The sequence below is a fragment of the Pimephales promelas genome, chromosome 1, assembly GCF_988280905.1.
Source record: "Pimephales promelas chromosome 1, fPimPro1.hap1.1, whole genome shotgun sequence".
Classification (NCBI taxonomy): Eukaryota; Metazoa; Chordata; class Actinopteri; order Cypriniformes; family Leuciscidae; genus Pimephales; species Pimephales promelas.
The window spans coordinates 20254758-20275802 of record NC_142769.1 but is presented as its reverse complement, the minus strand read 5'-3'; the positions used below and the strand labels follow the sequence as shown (position 1 = coordinate 20275802).

Below are 21045 nucleotides of genomic sequence, written 5' to 3'. Positions count from 1 at the left end.
GAAATGAGAATGCCTAATCATATATTCAATATTGGCAGATACATATAGTATATTCACCAATTCTGATGAAAACCAAATCTCTAATATTGGTATAGTACTGATGTACAGTAAAATGTGAAACGTTAGCTACTAAATCAATGCAAATCACTGCACAGTACCCTTAGAGATCCATTGATAATGTGTTCTGTTATTGTTTATATGTCAGGGACCAGCCTGGTCTCATTGTTAATACGTAGGTATTTTACGTTTTTTGCAAAGATAGAAAACGTACTTTTCAGTACGTTTGGATAGGTGCTGAAACGTATAATATAGACGTATCTGCAACATTTAAACGTAACATTATTACGTTTTTACAGCTACAAAACGTAAACTATTTACGTATATTCTATATCATAAAGATATCTGTATAATTTCCCTTTTTATCATTTTATACATAAATGTAAGATCCCGTAACCCTAATCCCAAACCTAAACATACCCATTTTATACTTAATATAAAAAAGGATAAAACGTAACGGACAGGTGTTGGGAAAGGGTAGTTTTATTAACAATATAACATTAAAATATATTTTGAGCCACCAATCCTACCCCTAAACCTAACGTTACCCATAACAATTCCTTAAAACTACGTAACAAACTACAATTATTAAGAAAAACATAACTAACAGACAAGTATAATCACAATAATTTATTTATTGCAAAAATGTCGAAAACCGATACCAAAAGCCGTTCACATGATGAAGCGTTGCAGTCGCAGTCTTCTCTCTGTCTCTGGCAGTATTGTAATAGTTTTGTATAAAGTACAGAGCAGAAATTAAATAATGAAAATGTTAATCCGGCTTCGGTTCGCGCTTCTCCATTTCAAAATTCAAATGAACTAAACTAACCAACCGGCACATTCCTTCATGTCGCAAACTGTGACGAAGCAGGGAAGAGCCAATGAACGTTTGATATCACTGCCGTAAAACATGACGTATCGCTTCTCAAGGGCGCAATTTTTGAATTTGAATTCATCAGCGCGGGGTTTGACATGTACGGTCGCTGCTGAGAATGGAGAGATCACGACTGGATAAGAGGCTGAATTAGGAGTTGTTTCTTACAAACAACTATGGATTCTAAAGATTTGGATTACATCAAACTAATCAAATTGATGTCTTTTGTGATTTTTTTGTTGTGTTTTATAGGAGAAAACGCTTTATGTGTCTCAAGGTAAATAAACTATTACAAAATGGTTGAACGAGTAGCTAACGTTAAAGACTGTATTTTTAAGGTTTTATAGTGTATTGTTTAACAACATGCAGGCGAAACGAGCAAAATGTTCATATTTATGAGTATTATATCAATAAATGCGACTGAAAACTTCATTAATAAGACAGTGGAATGCAACAGAGTCAAAACATAATGCTGCTACGATATTAATATGCATAAATTGTGATACGTACAATGTGTACGTCGGTGGATTTGTTCATACGTAAATAAATTACGTTTTTGTGCTGTCAATACGTAAATATTTTACGTTTTAGTACTGTAAATACGTCAGTATTATACGTTTCTGCGCATATAAAACGTAATTATATATACGTATGATAGAACGACACTTTACGTATTTACATACGTATTCTCATGAGATCACGTTGCAGGGACTGTGTCATTTTGTGGAAGGATTGCACTTGATGAACTCTTCAAATTTGTTGAACAACTCTTTATATTGAGTTACAGAACAAAACTGCTCCGGTTCCAGATGTGAAGACAGAGTTCATGAAAGATGGAATCAGACCTAACCAAAAGATCAAGACAGGCCACGGTCCTCCCTGGTGTTGTAATTAGAACTCTACACCCACTTCACTCCACTCAGTCCTCTTCACTGAACTCAACGGGAGCAGAGACACTGGCCTGCATCTGCCCTGCAGTGAAACGTAGCCTCCAAACCACCACAACAATTCAAGCACATGAGTGATCCTTAACCAACCAAACCAAGATATAGCATTTCTGAAGGAAAGACATGCCATCTCATTGAGATGGAATTAAAGATTGATATCACAGTGCTATGTCTATAGTTTTGTGGAATCACTGCAGAACGGCTGATAAATATATTTAGGATCAATTAGCTATTCCTCCCCCGTGCCATATGTATTGGAATGAACTCTGTCTCCAGTGGAATGCAATACATGGACAGAAGCTGTCACACAGTATATGTTGGTTGTGAGCACTGGGACGTGCAAAATTGAACACATTTTGAACCTGCATATGGCATTGGTTCAAAGATCACATACTCGAGTTGTCATGCTTAAGCAACTGTACCGAGTGTGTGAAAAGACTGAACACCAACTGTGTGTCCAATCGAGCTGTGAGAGAGGGAGGCCTCTCAGCTGTTTGAACCCTCGTTGGGATGTCTGTTCATTAAATCTCTAGTCTCCTCTCATGCTGATTGTTTCTGATTTATAATCATAGAGAGCTCACCTATTGTAACACCCTTGTCATGTATAAAATGTTGCCGATTGAGTGGACACTCTGAGTGTTGTGTCAGGCTTACATAAAATATTCAGTCACAATATTAAAGGGATACTCCACTTTTTTTGGAAATAGGCTCATTTTACAACTCCCCCAGAGTTAAACATTTGAGTTTTACCGTTTTCTAATCCATTCAGCCGATTATCTGATATTTAGAAGACTATCAGTAACCAGACAGTTTCTGGTCTCATTGACTTCCATAGTAGGAAAAAAAACATATACTATGGAAGTCAATGAGACCAGAAACTGTCTGGTTACTGATATTCTTCTTAATATCAAAAAAATCGGCTGAATACATTCAAAAACGGTAAAACCCAAATGTTTAACTCTGGGGGAGTATCCCTTTAAAGTGCAGTATGTCATTGGTATCAGTAAATACTTCATGTTTAATTGATTTCAAACCCAATCGCATGAGAAAATGTAACATTTTTTATGATGTGGTGATTTCAACATGAGTAGGCAAAAAAAAAAAAAATGTCATCGGGGCAAACAGATCACCATGGCTGCATTTATGCAGTTAAATTAGTAATATTGTGAAATATTATTACACTTAGATGTATCTTGTCATATGATCTTTCTAAAATCATTCACATATGCTTGTTGAAAAAGGTTAAAAACAGTTTCATATTTTTAGTGGAAACTATGATACATTGTTTTAGGATTCTTTTTATTCAAAGTTTACTTTTAAAGTACTTCATACTTCACACATTAATTAAATAAAATATCAAACATAAATCTTAATGACCCCAAACGTTTGAACAGAATGAAGTAGATGTAGAATATTATCCATTTGTCTGCTATTTCTTGACAATATTATTTATCATTTTATCAGTTTCAGCCATCAATTTAATTGCAATGCATCCCATGTCTCTGTGTAAGTTTCTTTGTAATTCCTCCAAACGAACACAGATTTGCCATGTCAGCAACATCAATCTCATACCAGTAAAGTGGCTAAACTGGGGCATGATTCTCTAACAATAGAAGTACAGTATGTGTGTACAATATGTCTGAAGGGCATTGGGAATAGAGCATTTGGGAGGTCCAGAGAAAGAAAGGGAGAGGGGTGGGGGCTGGAGGGCTGGCATATTGCACCATGTAACAGCGGGATACTAAAATGCTGAGCGGACACAGCCTGTTTGGCCCAGCACGGATTCAGGTCCCCACGGGCGACAGGTATCCCCAAAGAGCTGACACATTGCTTTCTCGCCCCTTCCACTGTCTTCTTCCTGCCTCTTTTTCTTTTCCATTCACTCCCTTGCTCTTGTCAAGGGAATTCTAGCAGGTGTCTGGAAGGGACCAGCTGTAATGTCTTCCAATACATGTCTTCTTCTTAAATAACTTTTTTTTCTCCTCTTTTTGGCATAGCTTCACCTGGCTCTGACACCTGTCACCTTGTTCCCTTTAAAGTCCTAGTTCAAATCTCTCAGCACTACTGTACAAGGACAACTCATCAAGCCAGATGGACCCAGGTAAATCCAGAGACACTATTCCACCCCCTTTAGCCTGCTCTCCTAAATAAATAACCCTGTATTTGTTCTTAATTCTTTGATGGACATATTTTTTGCTTTGGTAACAGGTTTGTCTTTAAAGCAGTCATGAACTGGCTTTTTAAATTTTATTATATTGTTGTCTGAGGTCAAATTATGATGTTCGCTTGGTTTTTGCATTCAAAAACATCCAAATGAATAAGTAATTGGCTATTTTGTACCCTAGTTTTGAGCCCAGCTGAAAAACACTGGGTTTTTATGGACGTTTCACACTGAAGACTTGGAAGTAAATGCCCACTGCTGTGTGTGAATAACAGTTTTTGCATATTATAATGAGTTTCAACTTACCTCGTCGATGCACTTTTATTGTTTTGAAACGTCCAATGTTGTAAAATGGCAACCGGAATGATTCGACCCAGAGTCCATGTGTCGCACAATTCATGTCAGATCCAATATAGACGGCACAGCACCATACTCTTAATCGGTCTGCAAATCCAGTATTGTTTACAGGACAATCCTCAGTGAAATGAAGCGCACAGACGACGATGTTTTACCCTTATCAGCTGGAACGTCATTAAAAATAAAGTTTATCCATTAGTGATGCGCGGGTCGACTCGTAACCCGCTGGCCCTGCGAGTCGGGTTTGGGCGGGTAAAGAAATTGTCACTTTATTTGCGGGGCAGGTCATTCATTTTTAATTTTTTTTTCTTTAAATGTTGCTTGCAATTTCCAGCCTATATTAAATATTTGGATATATCTATTTTCATATTTTATAAAGTTATTTGGTAAGGTTACAATATGATTGCCGTAGCAACGTAACTTGCGTGAGGTGAGGTTCCCAAAAGCTTTGGTGTCACGTGACACGTCACGAAAGCGTCGCACCAAGCAGCTCCCGCCACCAGCCGGGACAACAACAACAAAGGAGAAATATAAGTGAAGATGGAAGATGAGATGCGGGAGAAATTGAGGTTGGGAATATACATGATTAAAAGAAAAAAAGGTCAGGCTGCCAAATCTAATGTTTGGGAGTGGTTCTCATAAGTAGCCTTAGTTGCAGCAGGAGACAACCGTAGTCTCGGCTACTTGAAGTGCAACTCGTGTGAAAAATATACAAACAGTAGCGCAACAAAATGGGCACTTCCAGCATGACAAGACATATTTGTGGGGGGCCTAAGAAATAAAAAAAAAAAAAATGGTTTAGCCTATTAGATGAATACAAATGCTGCTTTGCAAATGTTGAAAATGTTTATTAATATGCAGCCCATTCTCACCCCCAAGGTGTCACCTAACTGACGCCTTGGGAAGCATTTGACCATGCTTCAATATCTGATGCTTTAGGCGCCCTTTAGCGTCAGTTAGATGACGCCCTAGGATCGCGTGTATCCTACCCCCACCCCACACCTAAACCTAACCGCGTCCTCTAACTGACGCTTTCCTTTAGCGTCAGTTAGATGACGCCGTAGGATCGTGTCATGTAAGTGACTCTAAAGGGCGCCTAAAACGTCAAATATTGAAGCATGGTCAAAGGTGACGCCTTGGGGTGAGAATGCGTTGTAATATGACCTGATTTATGGTTAATATTCATAATTGTATTTTGTTGCCTGTTTACAGGGCGATGTTTCCAAGCACTTTTAGGCTGAAATAAAGGCTGTTTTCATTTACATTACAATGCCTTGTAGCTACTATGTCTATCTAACGGTCGCGGGTGCGGTGCGGGGTGGGGCGGGTTGTAAACATAGAGACAGTGGTGCGGTGCGGGCTGGGGCGGGCCAAATAATTTCATAAAAGCGGGACCCGCGGGTTGGAAAAAAAGCCGACCCGCGCATCACTATTATCCATGCAATCCTATCGGAATCCAGAGGAAGCTTATGCAACGACTGTCGTCTTTCACAACCAGGCACTGCACAATATTCTATGTTGCTCGGTAGCTCGATCCGGTTTGTCATCACGAGATAGGCCTATGTTATTTAGCTATGCGTGTAATGCGCGAATCGGTGGGCGGGGCTAAACTGGCCGTGTTGAAGTAGGAGTTGATCTTCTTTTGTGGGGGTGGTGTTTTATCCTCTTTGTCGTCATATAGTTCCCCACTTTGAAAAATGAATCGTTTGTAGAGGCTGGTGTCAATAAAAGCTTTCTAAGGACGTTTTCAGTTCGGAAACTTACAGGATAGTTTTATAATATGATGACCTCTTAGATGTCAAAAGCTCAAGGAAAATTTGATTTCTCAGTTCATCACCCCTTTAATGTTGTTTCTGTTATTACTTAGGAGTCACTTTTATTTATTTATTTTTTATACAGTGATGGAATGGAACTAGTGGATACTAAAAATAATAATAATAATAAATATGCAAAAAAGTATAATTACTGACTCAGTCTGGTACCCTAACTGAGTCTAACTGAATAAGCTGTGCCTGTGAAGAGTAGAAATGATAATTGCACTTATTGATCAAAATGCTTGTCTTGTTGAGATATTATTAATGTAAACAAGTCAGGTGCACCTTATTTTTATTTATTTATTTTTTTGAAGATGTAACACAAGTCTCAAGTGTTCCCAGAATCTGTCTGTGAAATTTCAGTTCAAAATAACAACATCTAATTTATTATAGCATGCCCTAAATGCCCCTTTTTAAGGTGTAAAACATGCTGTTTTGAAAACATGCAAATTCTGTCAGCAGTTACTCACCTTGATGTTGTTCCAACCCTGTAAGTCTTCCGTTCATCTTCGGTACACAAATTAATACATTTTTGATTAAATCTGAGAGCTCTCTCACTCCTTCATAGGCTTCTTAAGGGATCAAAACTGGCCAGCCCAAAAGTTATGAAAGACATCATTAAAATAGTCTGAGTGATTACAGTGGCTCAATCTTAAGTTTATGAAGTGACGAGAATACTTTTTGTGCGCAAAAAAAAAAAAAAGAAGAAGACTTTATTCTTTCCTTCTTTGTGGGCCATGACATTTCACATATTGAAACTATCATAGTAATTGCTTCTTGTACGCCACACGCATCACACACCTGACCAGTGTCGGCCAATAGTGAGCCTACATGTGACGTGCAAACTAAAAGCTCACCTCACACAGTAAGTATGTTTATGTACAGTATGTTTGAAATTGTCAACACCAGTGTTCAGCCTTGTATGTTTGAACCATCCGACACTAATGAAGAGACACATTTATGTAGTTGTTGTGGAGTTAAATTTATTCAACTTATGGATTAGCATGTTGCGTCATGATCATCTATAAATTGTTGTACAGATATTGGCAACTAACATCCTTTGTATTATTATAGTATATTATAGTTAACATCCTTTGCGTTTCTGAATAATACAGACGGTGAGCACTTTCATGTTTAAAATAATGGCATAGCTCTGGTCAGAGACAATGGTTAGACTTTCTTTTCAGTTTTGAGAGAGGCTAGTTTTGCAAGAAAATGAATTGTGAGATAAAAAAATGCAATTTTTTGTTGTTTTTTTAGATTCAGTGGCGAAAACAAGCTCCCATAGTATACTGATGTTTTTACTCTTTGAAAAAAAAAAAACTGCCAGCTGTTTACGTATACAGAACAACCTGCAAAATGTACAGTTTAAAAATGTCTTCAAACCGATTAATTCAAAGGCCATTTTATGCTGAATTAGTGTCATGGTATTGCAGGTTGAAGACAAGGGGACAGGATTTCAATACCTCTGGTTTATTCACAAACTCAGATTACAGGGATACTCAGGAATTTAGGAACTTCAGGGAACACTTTTACACACAACACTAACCTTGACAATACAAAGACGACGACCAACACTGAGGGAAAACACAGGGCTTAAATGAACAGGGACTGATGGGACAATTAGCTAACTGAAACACAGGTGACAGGAATTGCAAATAAAACAGGGGTGTGTTTCCCGTACAGCGACGTAGTTCGCTGATTCACTACCATAGTACGATACATCGTTGGAAAAATCAACTAGCTAGTCACGACTGTTTCCCGAAACCCACTGTCGCAAAGTATCGTTCAACCACGTTGGTTTCGCATGTGTTGGAGTACTTTAATGAAACTGTTTGAGATCCAATTAACGCTAGATTTGTTTTATATAAATTACAGACATGTCATCTGAGGACTATTTGAAGAGTTCAGATGCAAAAGCCTCTAAATGCCATTTGAAATTTTCTTCTAGAATGATCATTTTTATCAAGCTTGTATATTTAAGTTCAGTGATTTCACTTAAATGGCAATGATAATTACCTATTAATTGTTATTTAAGTGAAATTACTGAACTTAAATATACAAGTTTGATAAAAATCATCATTAAAGAAGAAAATTTCAAATGGCATTTAGAGGCTTTTGCATCTGAACTCTTCATTTCTAATTGTTCTCAGTTGTTTTGCTTTATTACCAGACTCAATATTTGGCTCGTTCTTACATAGTAGAGCACGTTCGCACATGCGCACTCTTCAAACACGGTACTTCAAATCTTTTGAAAAACTAAAAGACGTATATTCCATTTGTTTGTATTCTAAATAAATGGCACCAGTTTTACTGAATGTCAGCTTGCTTATTTTGCTCAAGATAAGGATTTATTACCTCCAAATGTCACGCAATTTAGAAACGATGCTTCTAACCACAGGTCGAGGGCTGTCGTTCAAACCACACAACTTTGCGATGCTGTTTGCGAATGTTCGTTGGAACGATTGTTTCGGGAAACACCAACTCGTTGAACTATGCTGATAACGACGGAACTTCGGACCATAGTTGGCTAACGATGCTTTCGGGAAACGCACCCCAGAGCGGGAAACACTAACAGGACTAAACCAAATGTCACAATGACAGGGGGAAACAAGATCTCAAAACTGAACTAAAAACACATAGAATAGTGACAATTAGTAAGACCATGCTGCTTCTAAATCTGTTTTGTACCTAGACAGGCAATTAACACCGGTGTTAAAGAAAAAGACACTTTATTAACACTAAGTACTTTATTACAGTATACTTATTATAAAGTATACCAAAATGAATTCATATTACCATTTTGACATCCATTACTCTAACAGATTTGAAGCATGACTCTGACCTGAAAACCAATAACTTTGGCCCATAAATAAATTTGACTATCAATACAGCTCTAGCTTAATTCTAACAGCTCAAGATGAATAGATATATAACATAAGGTTAAGCGTAAATAGTTTTCAGTGAGCATTTGTGTTTTCTTGCTTCATTTTCAGTGAGAAAGATCAACAGGGAGTAGCGGAACGTCTGTGCTACCTCGGCAGTGTTCAATTCATCTTATACTTTCCCTTTAAAGGATTAACCCGATGACCTTACACATCAGATCTTCACAGCTGAGACTGTCAAGCTCTTAACGTATTAAACATCAACGATTTCGACTTTAACAAATTTTCGATTTGACAGAGTTTACAGATAATGGTAGGCTACTCAAGGATGCGGAAGCCACAGCAAAACTCGCCAAGCCTAATGTAAAACCTTACACTAAAAATTCGATTCATGTTTTGACATCCACATTAACTGGTTTTATTTAAGTCAAACATATTATTTGATGATAGAATAAACCTGACTACATGTACATTTGCTTGGACCAACAAAAGTACTTTTCAAGGGGTCAGATCAGGTAAGAAATGGACATTGAAATCAGGGTGTGGGAATATTACACATGGACTGAATTTGGAGGTTTGCCTTACTGCAACACTGTATAAAGACCATAAACTTTACCACTAGGCTAGCTGTGTCCTTCGGCCCCGCATCCCAGGGCACAACTAAGGTGGGATTTCACATTCAGTCCTCCTGGTGTTTTGTTGTGGTCTACAGCTCTGCAAATTGCTCTCTGGAGGTTTTTTGAGATACAACAAGATATGTATGCAGGTGATTTACCCCTGTGGTCTGGACCACCCATCCTCTGTTTGCACCCCGTTATCAGCAGTTTTTCGAGACACGATTCACCACCAAGCCTTTGGAGGGCAGTTAGGTGACAGCCAATTACAGGTTTACAAATCTCAGAGATCAAGGAACATTCAGCTATTTTCTCTCTCTCTGTATCAATGCATCTTCAGGGCCACAAAATGGTATTCCAACACATTAAAGCTATCATTCTCATGGGGACTGATGACATTCCCATTCCTCTCTTCCTCTGCTTCACTGGCTAATTCTGTACTTTCAAGTAATTGCATAAATTCCATAAATAACATTTAAATGAAGTTGTTCTCTTTGGTATCTGAATGTGTTACAACAGAAACTAAAAGTAAATTAATTACTTTAATGTGACATTGTTTTGATTGTTTCATTATTTAAAAAAAAAACTGTTTACAGATGTCTTTAATCTGCTTGTTGCCTAATCTCCAAGTTTACACAGATGAAAAACAATTTCCCTAACAAGGAGACAATAGCCTGAATCATACACCTACTAAAATCCCACAGCTTCACGATTATTATTTAGGTTGTGAATCTGAAGAATCGCTGTTAAAATGAAGACATTAAAAAAATTTAAAAAAAAAAACTGTATAGTGTCAAAGTAAAACAAATGACTAGGAAAAGAGTACAAAACAATATCCAAGTGTTTGTATGTCCCAGTAGGAATTGTTGATTCTGTTCTCACAAAGTGGCAGCTACATCAAACCTCCCAGAGGCTGCCTAGCAAAGGTCGTCATTAAAAGAAAACCCTCTGTGGAAACCAAAAAATGGCCTGAGAGAAATGATACAGATATGTCGTTACTTAAAACAGGCCATCCAAAGATTACCCGAATAATGGTGACCAGTTGTCATGTTGGAAAAAGAGTTTATGGTCACATTGTACTTGTGATGGCTATGGACACACAGGGTAATATCAACTCAGTTCCAAACATTTGATTAGATGAGTTACCTGAACCTGTTGGGGGGCGGTCCCTTCCTGGTTGGGAGAAAGGCGTGGGTAAGGGCCGAGGAGACCTATATCCAGGGCTGCGTTCAGCCCGGACAAAACGTTGCACAACGTTTTTTAATCAGAAATGGTGATGCGTTGAACACCCCGTTCTGATGACGCAAGGGTTGCAACTATGGAGCCCAATAAGGCCATTCTCTGTGTTCTTTGTGAAGAGTTTTCGGAGCCTAATGAAGTCGGTATAAATATGTGTTTAATATTACAAAATAGCCTATGCCCGATGTTACAGTAACTGCACTTGCGGCCCAGAACACAAGAGAACATCCCAATCAAGTGAAGGGATTTGTGGAAACTGAAAGCACACATCTTACCTAATTTGAAATTTGAAATTAATTGTTGTTGTTGAGGATAACCCCTTGAGATGAGACATCTCGTTTTCGAGGGGGTCCTCGAGACAAAACAAAAGTAATACAACACATGTACTGTACATTCACTCACACAAAAGCTCTACCTCATCCCACCTCGCCCCACCCACCCACTCACTAATTCAGACTAAAACACATTCTGTTTAGCCTCACACACTAACTTTATTTGCATTTCATAATGTTTTAATAACCTATTTTCTTTCTCATTTTTAGGAAAAGCACTAGCAATTGTAAGTCGCTTTAGATAAAAGCATCAGCTAAATGAACAAATGTAAATGTAGTTTGTTTACCCCTTCTATGTTATTTGGTTTGGTTAAGCTATTATATAAGCTCCCATCTGTGTCTGTGGAGGAGGATCAGTTTTTTGTTCAGTTAACCTTGTGTTATGAGTTTATGTATTTAAGTTTATATTTAATTACATTTTTTTGTTGAGGCCGTGTTTTTAAATTTGGTCCTTATGTGACTTCAATATTTTGGGTAATAAATATCTAAATATCCAACAACCCCCACACCTTAAACAACAAACCATTGATGTACAATATGGTGGCTGACCAGAGCCATTCAAATTTTGTGGGAAGTATGAGTAGAAAATGTGAATATAACTTTATATAACTTTTTTTTCTTTTTTTTTTTTGTGAGTAGATCGCAAATCAATTATTGCGATACGCAGGATACTCTCTTCTAATTCTGTTCCCGATATAGTTCAGGCTTAGCTAAATAGCAGGCTAACTAAACTAAATGGATGCAAAACTGTTTATGTGCCTTGTTGTTTTGTGTGTAACTATAGCTTGACACAGTATTTGAGACACAAGGCATGCATTCATTAAGGCCTAATCATTACCAGATTACTGAAGCTTGAAGGACATGATGTCCCTTTCGTCATCCCATTCTTAAATTTCAAATTAATTGATTCACATTTGAGGTGACCAACTGGCAAAGTGTCCTCGTCAGCTGCCTTGTCAGAAGAACAGACCCACAGGGACCCCATGCAAGAGAGAGGGCAACACACTGACCAGCAGGCCATTTTCTGCTTAACCTTTTCCTCAAAGTAGACTTCAGCCGAAGAGGTTGCAAACATACCAAATAACAACATGACATCATGACTTTTGCGTAAACATACACGCCACTTTCGAGTCACGCCAGCATTTTGATCTATCTGCGTGTATCCGCGTATGCGTGTATGTCTACGCCATTAACGTCCGAGTGATTCCGCGTGTCTGTACACGCCGTCAAATGTCCGCGCGAAATGAAGCAAAATGTAGCTCTACATCTGGGGCAGCTATCTTTTTTTTTCCTAGAATGGTCAGGGAACACTCATAAATGCCATTAACCCCAGTGACGGGTAGGTTTAGGGACGGGGTTGGGGTAAGTCATATATTTATATATACAGTAATAATGTTAAGTCAACAGCGTTCATAAACACGCTGAAAAGCGATTATGCGTGTTGATAGCACGCCAAAAATGGAAATACGAATTGGCGTGTCATACACACACTATTTCATGAGATCAGTCTGCAAATAATTCATTTGCAATACATGATTGATAATGTACATTCAGCTGATCATTGTCAAAGTAAAGATATAATTATGCATAAATAAATACATAAATAAAGTATTGATACATTAGTTTAAGTATTAATTGTGTTAGGAATTATTTTCGATTATTTAGAAATACTAAAAAGACTAAGAAGTTCATGTACACTTAATTATTTCTCACACAATAAACTGTCAATATAATACACTATATTTATAATATGATACAAATACCAATACATTGACTTTGAGTCGGTTCCCGAATGACACTTTTTTCAATACCAATTTTACGAAGTCACAAGAATTTAACAAGATTACCCACAACATTACCTAAAAAAAAATGGTTTTATTTTTTCAGTTTGTTGACTTTTTACACTCAAAGACTCATATTGGGTATACTCTAAAAATGCTGGGTTGTTTAAACCCAATTTTGGGTCAAATATGGACAAACTCAAACATTGGGTTAAAAATGTCATTTAAAATGTAACCCAATGGCTGGGTTTGTCCATATTTGACCCAAAATTGGGTTAAAACAACTCAACATTTTTTAGAGTGTACTGGGGGAGGAATATATTCCGTAACACTTTATTTTGATGGTCCCTATTGAACATTCTGTTGACTATAAGTAATTTTGCACCAACATGTAGCTGACCAACACATTCTCATCCCAAGACGTCATCTAACTGACACTTTTGACCATACGTCAACATCCAACGTTTTAGTATACCCTTTAGCATCAGTTAGATGACGCGGGTAGGTTTAGGTCTGGGATAGGGTCAGGGATAGATAGCGTCATCTAATTGATGTTAAAGGGTGCCCTAAAGCGTCGGATGTTGACGTATGGTCAGTTAGATGACATCTTGGGATGAGAACGGGCTGAGCTGACATGACGCTAGCAAGTCTTTTCGAAGTGACTAACACCCTTGTCACCTGACCTGAATACTGTGCACTAAAACTGACTTTTCGGGTTGTGTTCACAAACAGCAAGGGTGCTGCTTGTCAGTTTCTGCTGTAAACATGAACTCGCGATGCCTTGACTGTGGACAATATCGACTTTTGTGACAAAATGTTGTAGGGTTCAGTCAATCTTTTCAGTCGTCTATTCAAGCTGAGAAATGTTATGTGAGGATGTGGAGAATGTCAAAATAAGGGTGCGATATATCAATATTTTATGTGTCATCGATGCATCGTATCGTTAGCCGTTTAAATGATGCACTGATCCATATTGATGTATTGTTACACCACTAATATATATATATATATATATATATATATATTAGGGCTGGGGTAAACGATTATTAACTAAACGATTAGTTGGGCGATTATTTTATCGATTAGTCGACTAATCTAATGACTAATTGGACGACTAATATAAAGAATATTTTTATGCTGCTCAATTAATAAAAAAAAAACAATGTATCTCAAATAAATACTAGCATACTGAGATACTATAAGCTGGCTAACGTTAGTCTAATGTTATGTATTTGAACACCATCATTATAACTCTACAACTGCCAAAACCGTGTTATTAAAATATTTTTTTTACAAACAGTTTTTATCATAGAGGATGTTTAAATATTAATATCAGCTGAGGAGGGAAACGGAGGCGGAGTTAGTGGTGCGATCGGAGGCTGCTACTGATGGAGATGAATCGGGAGAGGTTTCTGCACCTACTGATCAGATCGCGTGCTGACACGGAGTTAAACCTTGTTTATAGGCTACTCCACACGTCCGCATGAGTGCGAATGTGCGTGCGGCAAAAATGATGCGTTGGGTGCGCAAGACCAGGAAGACTGTGGCTGTGTACGCCTTTTTTGTAACAGCGCGTGCGGTGCCGCGTCCGGGATGAACGACTTCAACCCGAATCTGCCCGAGCTTGTACGTCTCACCACACCGGCACCCAGTTTGCGCGTCTAAATTGCAAAGGTTTTTTTTTTTTTTTAAGGGTTTGTTTACTGTGTGTGATTCATTTAATGGATAGCACATTCACTTCTAGTTGTCTTAGTCCTCTATTCCGCAATGTTTCGGTCTCCCACGTGTGTGTGGCAAGCCAACCCGATCTCACGACCAAGTCGTACGAATTCGACGAATGATTAAAAAGTGGCTAATTCGTAACAATTCATACGACCTCACTCGTACGAATTAATACGATTTTGCTAAATCGTACATATTTTACGAATTGGCCAATTCGTATGAAATTGTACGAATGACCTACCCCTGACCCCGCCCCTAAACCTAACCATCACGTGGGTTTAGACAAATCGTACGAATTAGTACGAGTGAGGTCGTACGAATTAGTACGAATTAGACACTTTTTTAATCATGCGTCGAATTCGTACGAATTGGTCGTGAGATAGTGTTGGGCAAGCTGTACCGCCGGGAACATGCAAAAAATAAATAAATAAAGAAGCGTCGACGCAAAAATATGACGTAGACGCAATTTTGAAGTCGAAGCATCGACGTCATCGACGCGCCGCTACAGCACTAATATATATATACACACACACACACACACACGAGACGATACACACACACACTCCCCTCCCCAAACGGCTGTAAAACTCTTGCTCTTGCTTAACCTTTTCTGAAAAAGAACAGAGTCACTGCTGAATGCACAGAAGGAGAGCTGACATTAAGCAAACAGAAACTTGTGGTGTTAAAGGCAAGAAGGATCCTCCAGTGTAGGGACCTTTTGCTAAAGAAAACGTCAGCACTGATCTTCAGCAGAAGCTATTTTTGGGGAAGAGGACAGCAGGCTCTGTCTTGCATTCCAACCGTCCTTCACGATTTTGAGGAGGTTGATCATGACAGTTTATCTGGTCATATATAGGGCAGCATACAAAACAACTGTGGTAATACTTAGAACAGCATTGTCCTACACACACTTCTCCAAGAGTGTGTGTGTACTGTATGTGCGTACATGTGAGGTATGTAGGTGCACACTTGACCACTTGGCATCATTATCAGAGAAGAAGGTTGCAGTGGGTGAAAAGAGAGGGGCACCACATGCAGCTTAGCTGCACAAAAAAAGTCGTCAGCCTCTGCAAACCTCCAGAGAACCATTACTCAGACAGCGGCTTCAGCAGCCGGCACATTGTGAACCCACAGAAAGTTATCGTGGTATTATCTCTGCTGCCTTGATCTTCCTCAGGGATTTCCACTTTCCTCTTTTTATTTTTCCTCAATGTTCGTTTAGTCTGAATCTACCAAGTATGCTTCCTACCAAAGGACAAACAAGTTCTTGAAAAATGTCCTTTTTATTTATAATGCAATGAATATAATATTTCTATGAAGTGTTATTGTATTCACCCAGTAGTACTGTGAGTGTTAGGCTGGCGAGCATTGCAGAGTTATATGTGTATGCAGAAGCAGCTGTACAGGTGAATTTGAATATAATATAAATTAAATAATATATATTTGTTATATAATTAAAAATAAAGCTTGATTGAAAAGTATGCACAATAAAAATATTGCATTTAAGTGATGTTTAGCCTGATTTTGCTTTGCTTTCATTGCATTTACATTTATTTTTTACATTTACATTTATTAATTTAGCTGACGCTTTTATCCAAAGTGATTAACAATTGCTATATATGTCAGAGGTCACATGCCTCTGGAGCAACTAGGGGTTAAGTGTCTTGCTCAGGGACACATTGGTGTCTCCAACCCGATCTCACGACCAAGTCGTACGAATTCGACGAATGACGTGAGCTTAGAATTATAAGGTTCTATCTCCACTTTTGGTCGAAATTGTGTTTTTGACATGATCTGATCCATTAGGTGTTTATTAATGCCTGTGTGGTGTTATTTTTGTAAAAAAAAAAAAAAAAAAAAAGATTAATAGATAAAGCTATATTAGAAGATTATACTACATAACAGTTTTGCCAGCTGGAATGTAAAAACTTTGATGCTCAATATCACAGAACTACCCTAAACGGAGATATAACCTTATAATTCTAAGCTCACGATGATTAAAAAGTGGGTAATTCGTAACAATTCATACGACCTCACTCGTACGAATAAGTACGATTTTGCTAAATCGTACATATTTTACGAGTTGGCTAAATCGTATGAATTCGTACGAATGACCTACCCCTCACCCCGCCCCTAAACCTACCCATCACGTGGGTTTAGACAAATCGTACGAATTCGTGCGAGTGAGGTCGTATGAATTAGTACGAATTAGACTCTTTTTAATCATTCATTGAATTCATACAAATTGGTCGTGAGGTAGTGTTGGGTGTCTCGCAGTGGATTCGAAACCGGGTCTCGAATGCGCCATTAAACTTTGGTTTCTTAGGTCATATTCACGCCAAAGGATTTATGACGTCTTGGGTTCGCGTGTTATATTAACGATAAAGGGTGCCATGTGCGTACTATAGCGCCGTTTTATGTGACGCTAAAGGATGAGAACGGGCTGTATAATGCCACAGCAAGAGGAACAGTGATACTTTGTGTTACTAAATTATGACTGGGTTATTTTTACATAACAGCTATTCAAATTTGCATAAAGTCATTTGAAAAGTAGCACAAAATGAATCATGATGGCATGGTATAATGGCCAAGAGTTTTAATATGATCTTCAAAAAAAAAAAATGAAAAGTTTTCTTGTTAGTTTTAATGAAACTTAACCCCTGGGACATGCAAGTTGAAGAAACACCCACACACACCACTACAGACATGCAGGCAGGTTTTGTAGGCCATTGTCTTCCCGAGCCCTCATCTGTTCCTGCTGAGTGTGAGTTTTAGCATTGAGGTAACATTTCAGGGGAATGTCATTACTCTCAGTTGTCCTTGCGACCTTGGCAGCCTCCACAGCTGCTCGCTCTTTAGCAAGTAAAGAGGGGAGGGATAGAGAGAGAGAGAGAGAGAGAGAGAGAGAGAGAGAGAGAGAGAGAGAGAGAGAGAGAGAGAGAGAGAGAGAGAGAGAGAGAGAGAGAGCAGGATGCCAGTGAACAAACATATTCTAATCCATGCTGATATCAGCAAAATCAAAAGATGAAACAGAAGGGAAAGTTTCCTAAAACATGTTCACATTTACTTTATTTTACCATCTCTCCCTCTCACTTTCTAACTTACTTTCTCTCTCATTCCTTTTCTATCAGTGCCTTTCTCCTTTTTCAGTTCTCTCATCTCAATGGTGTCACTTACGCTGCTGTTAAAAAAGGGTTTTGTCAGCATGTCTCCAAGCGCAAAGCAAACCTATCAACCACCCTTAAAGTCACAGCTACACACCCTCACATTTTTAAATTGTGCCCTAAAATGAGAAAAAAGAAAGGATGATTTCTCCCAAATAACATAATGGGCCTTATCTTGCACCCAGCACAAATGACTTTGTACACTGACGCATGTTTCATTCCTCATTTTCCACCCGCGCAGAGCGGATTTTTCCCTCCACAGACACACGTCAGTAAACTAGGAAATGAACTTGCGCTCCCTGGGCGGGTCTGCGCAAAAAGGAGGCGTGTTTCGACGCAAACAATCCCTGGTGCTATTTTGCAGTTCCAGAAAACAATTGCGCTAATGACCAGAAAAAAAAAAAAAAAAAAAAAAAATCTAAAGTAAGTGGCACGTTGTGTGTTCATTCAGATGCTATTTTAAGCACGCATTCTTGGCCATAATACAGAGTGTGAACAACGCACATACATGTAGATGATTCTCTCATCTACACAGATGCATATACTTTTTGCTAATGTTATGTTATTATAAGGAAATATATTTAAACACGAGGGAAATCATTGTTGTGTCCATGACGATGGGAAAAATAGGCATAAAGATTACACATTTTCCCAAATTTTCATATGCATGTTTAACCAAAGCTAATTTGGGTGGGTTTGTCCCATCCCCAATGTCAGTTCTCTTTATTTTACGGCCCTGACGAGCACTTCGATCTCCTTGGCTGTGAACCGATTGTGAAGTGTGTCTGGTAAATGCACAGTTATAATAGAATTGCACCATGGAATAAGCGCACCTCGTTCATCACGCTCTTAAAGGGAATGTAATATGACACTCTTATTGGTTTATTTCGTGTTACGCCAAAACCTTACCTATGAATAATGAAGCTACTTCAGACCAACCCCAACTTGTGTCGACTTCCAAACCCAACTTGCATCGGGTGCAAGAGTCATTTATCCTGCCAGTAAAATAGAAACAGCACCCTAAACCCGCCCACAAAGTTACTTGTGCTTCACGCTTGATACTTGCATTTTAGATCGTTAAAATAACTCTATCAATGTAATAATATTTCCAGATTTATCTGTTAATAATGAGTTTAGTCTACTAGCTATGCCTAAATGAAACACTTGAAAAAGAGAAATGATCATGTCATTTATTTAAAGTGCATTATTTATGGTCTATAGTTTCTGTTTTCTGTTTTCTGTTTTCCGTCTTTTTTTTTTTTTCTTGTCTTAAAGCAAATAATACTGTTCTCACCACATAACAATTAAAAGAAACAATATTGTTTAGGTAGTATTTTTGCTTGACAACATATTGCTTATGTGCAAAACACATACTGGCCAGAAAAAAATCAAGAATTATTAATTATTTTATGAATTATTACTTAAATTACTTAAATGTAAAGATAGGCTACATTTTTTGATTCTCATATCGCCATCTGGGAACCCTAGAACCATTGAAAGGTACTCAGATATCCAGTTGTGTACACAAGGAACTATACAGTATTTCAAGACTCAAAGCCTTTCTCTTGAGATTGGGTTACTGGAGGAACCATTTAGAGTTCATGCCTTTGGGTTCTATTTAGTAAGTTCTTCAAAGATCTGAACTTTTGAAAGGATGACATAGAGGTCGGGACACCAGAGGGGGGCAATCGTATTCCGGGGGGGCCATTGCCACCCCATGCCCCCCTACTAGACACGGCCCTGCCGCTTACAGCCTGTGTTGGAAACGATACATCCATTACCATCTGAATTTCATCTCCAGATGCTTCCTCAGCACCTGTGCACAGTGATACGATCAGTAACGGGGGTTTCGGTTTTACTGTATTAATTCAAGCCTGAGTCCTGTGGAAGTGCATTCAATGTGGATTTGCTTTCGCAGTGCAGAAAAGAGGGTCTCCTTGACATTTCAACGACAGAAAGCAAAGAGTGGGTCGAAGTATAGGCCTTGTTCAAGGGAAGCAAGTGAAGATCGAAGGCTGACATTATACAAGTTTGTTACGAACCTATGTGGGTTTGTGAAAAAAGTAAGGATGGAATTTCTGACAACTTGTTGCAAGCTATTTTGGCAAATAATAACTCCACAATCTTTATTGGTAACACTTTATAATAACTAATAATCATTAGTTAAGCATGAGTAAACAGTTAATTCATCATTCACAAAGAATTAATACATTAATAAGCAGTTTATAAACACAGCTATAAATGCTTTCTTCTTGGTTTAAAAGCATATCTATAATTTGTTTAATAATTGCATTTTTCATCCTTTATTACGGTCAATTAATCATTTCTAAATGAAAAAAATATATATTTTTTAATCAGTCATAAGGTTACTTAGAATGCGTAAGGAAAGGATTAATAGAAACTATTTAAATGTACATTCATAGATATTATTCAGACATATAGTGATGGTTACTAAGTGTGTTAATAAATGCTTTATTAACATGTATTTATGTTGTAATACAGGTAGTTATAAAGCATTTAGTAGTGGTCAGTTAACTATGTTTGTGAGCTCATCTAAAGTGAGGACTATTCATGCCTTGTAAAGCATTTATAAAGGAGATTTAAAGGCTGTTAAATATTTTTATGTTCCGTATCATTGTGTTGTGTTTGTTACATTTTACTGTTTAGAAGATTGATGCGCCTTTAAATCTCCTTTACAAATACTTTACAAGGCATGAATAGTCCTCACTTTAGATGAGCTCACAAAATACAGTAGTTAACTGACCACTACTAAATGCTTTATAACTACCTGAATTTCCTACATTTACTTTCTAAGTGATCTTATGAATGACTGACAACTCTTAAATAACTGGTTTATAAAAAAAAATGCTATACTTCATTTAGAAATTATTAATTGATCATTAACAAAGTATTGGAATACAATTATTAAACGCATTATAGATATGCTTATAAATCAAGAAAAAAAACATTTATAGCTGTATTTATAAACTGCTTATTAATGTCTATTAATGCTTTATAAATAATGAATTAACTGCTTGCTCATGCTTAACAAATGATTAGTAGTGTGCGGTTATCATAAAGTGTACATTTCACACTAC

The 21045-nt window shown here is 37.8% G+C and overlaps 1 long non-coding RNA gene across 1 annotated transcript in view; it reads left to right on the top strand.

Annotated features, from left to right (window-relative positions):
• The window catches only part of LOC148998412 (uncharacterized), a 116160-nt gene that overhangs the window by 32718 nt on the left and 62397 nt on the right, over positions 1-21045 (top strand). The window contains exon 2 of the long non-coding RNA XR_016155154.1: positions 3876-3979. This is a non-coding gene — a long non-coding RNA (uncharacterized LOC148998412). The remainder of the gene's footprint in view (positions 1-3875; positions 3980-21045) is intronic.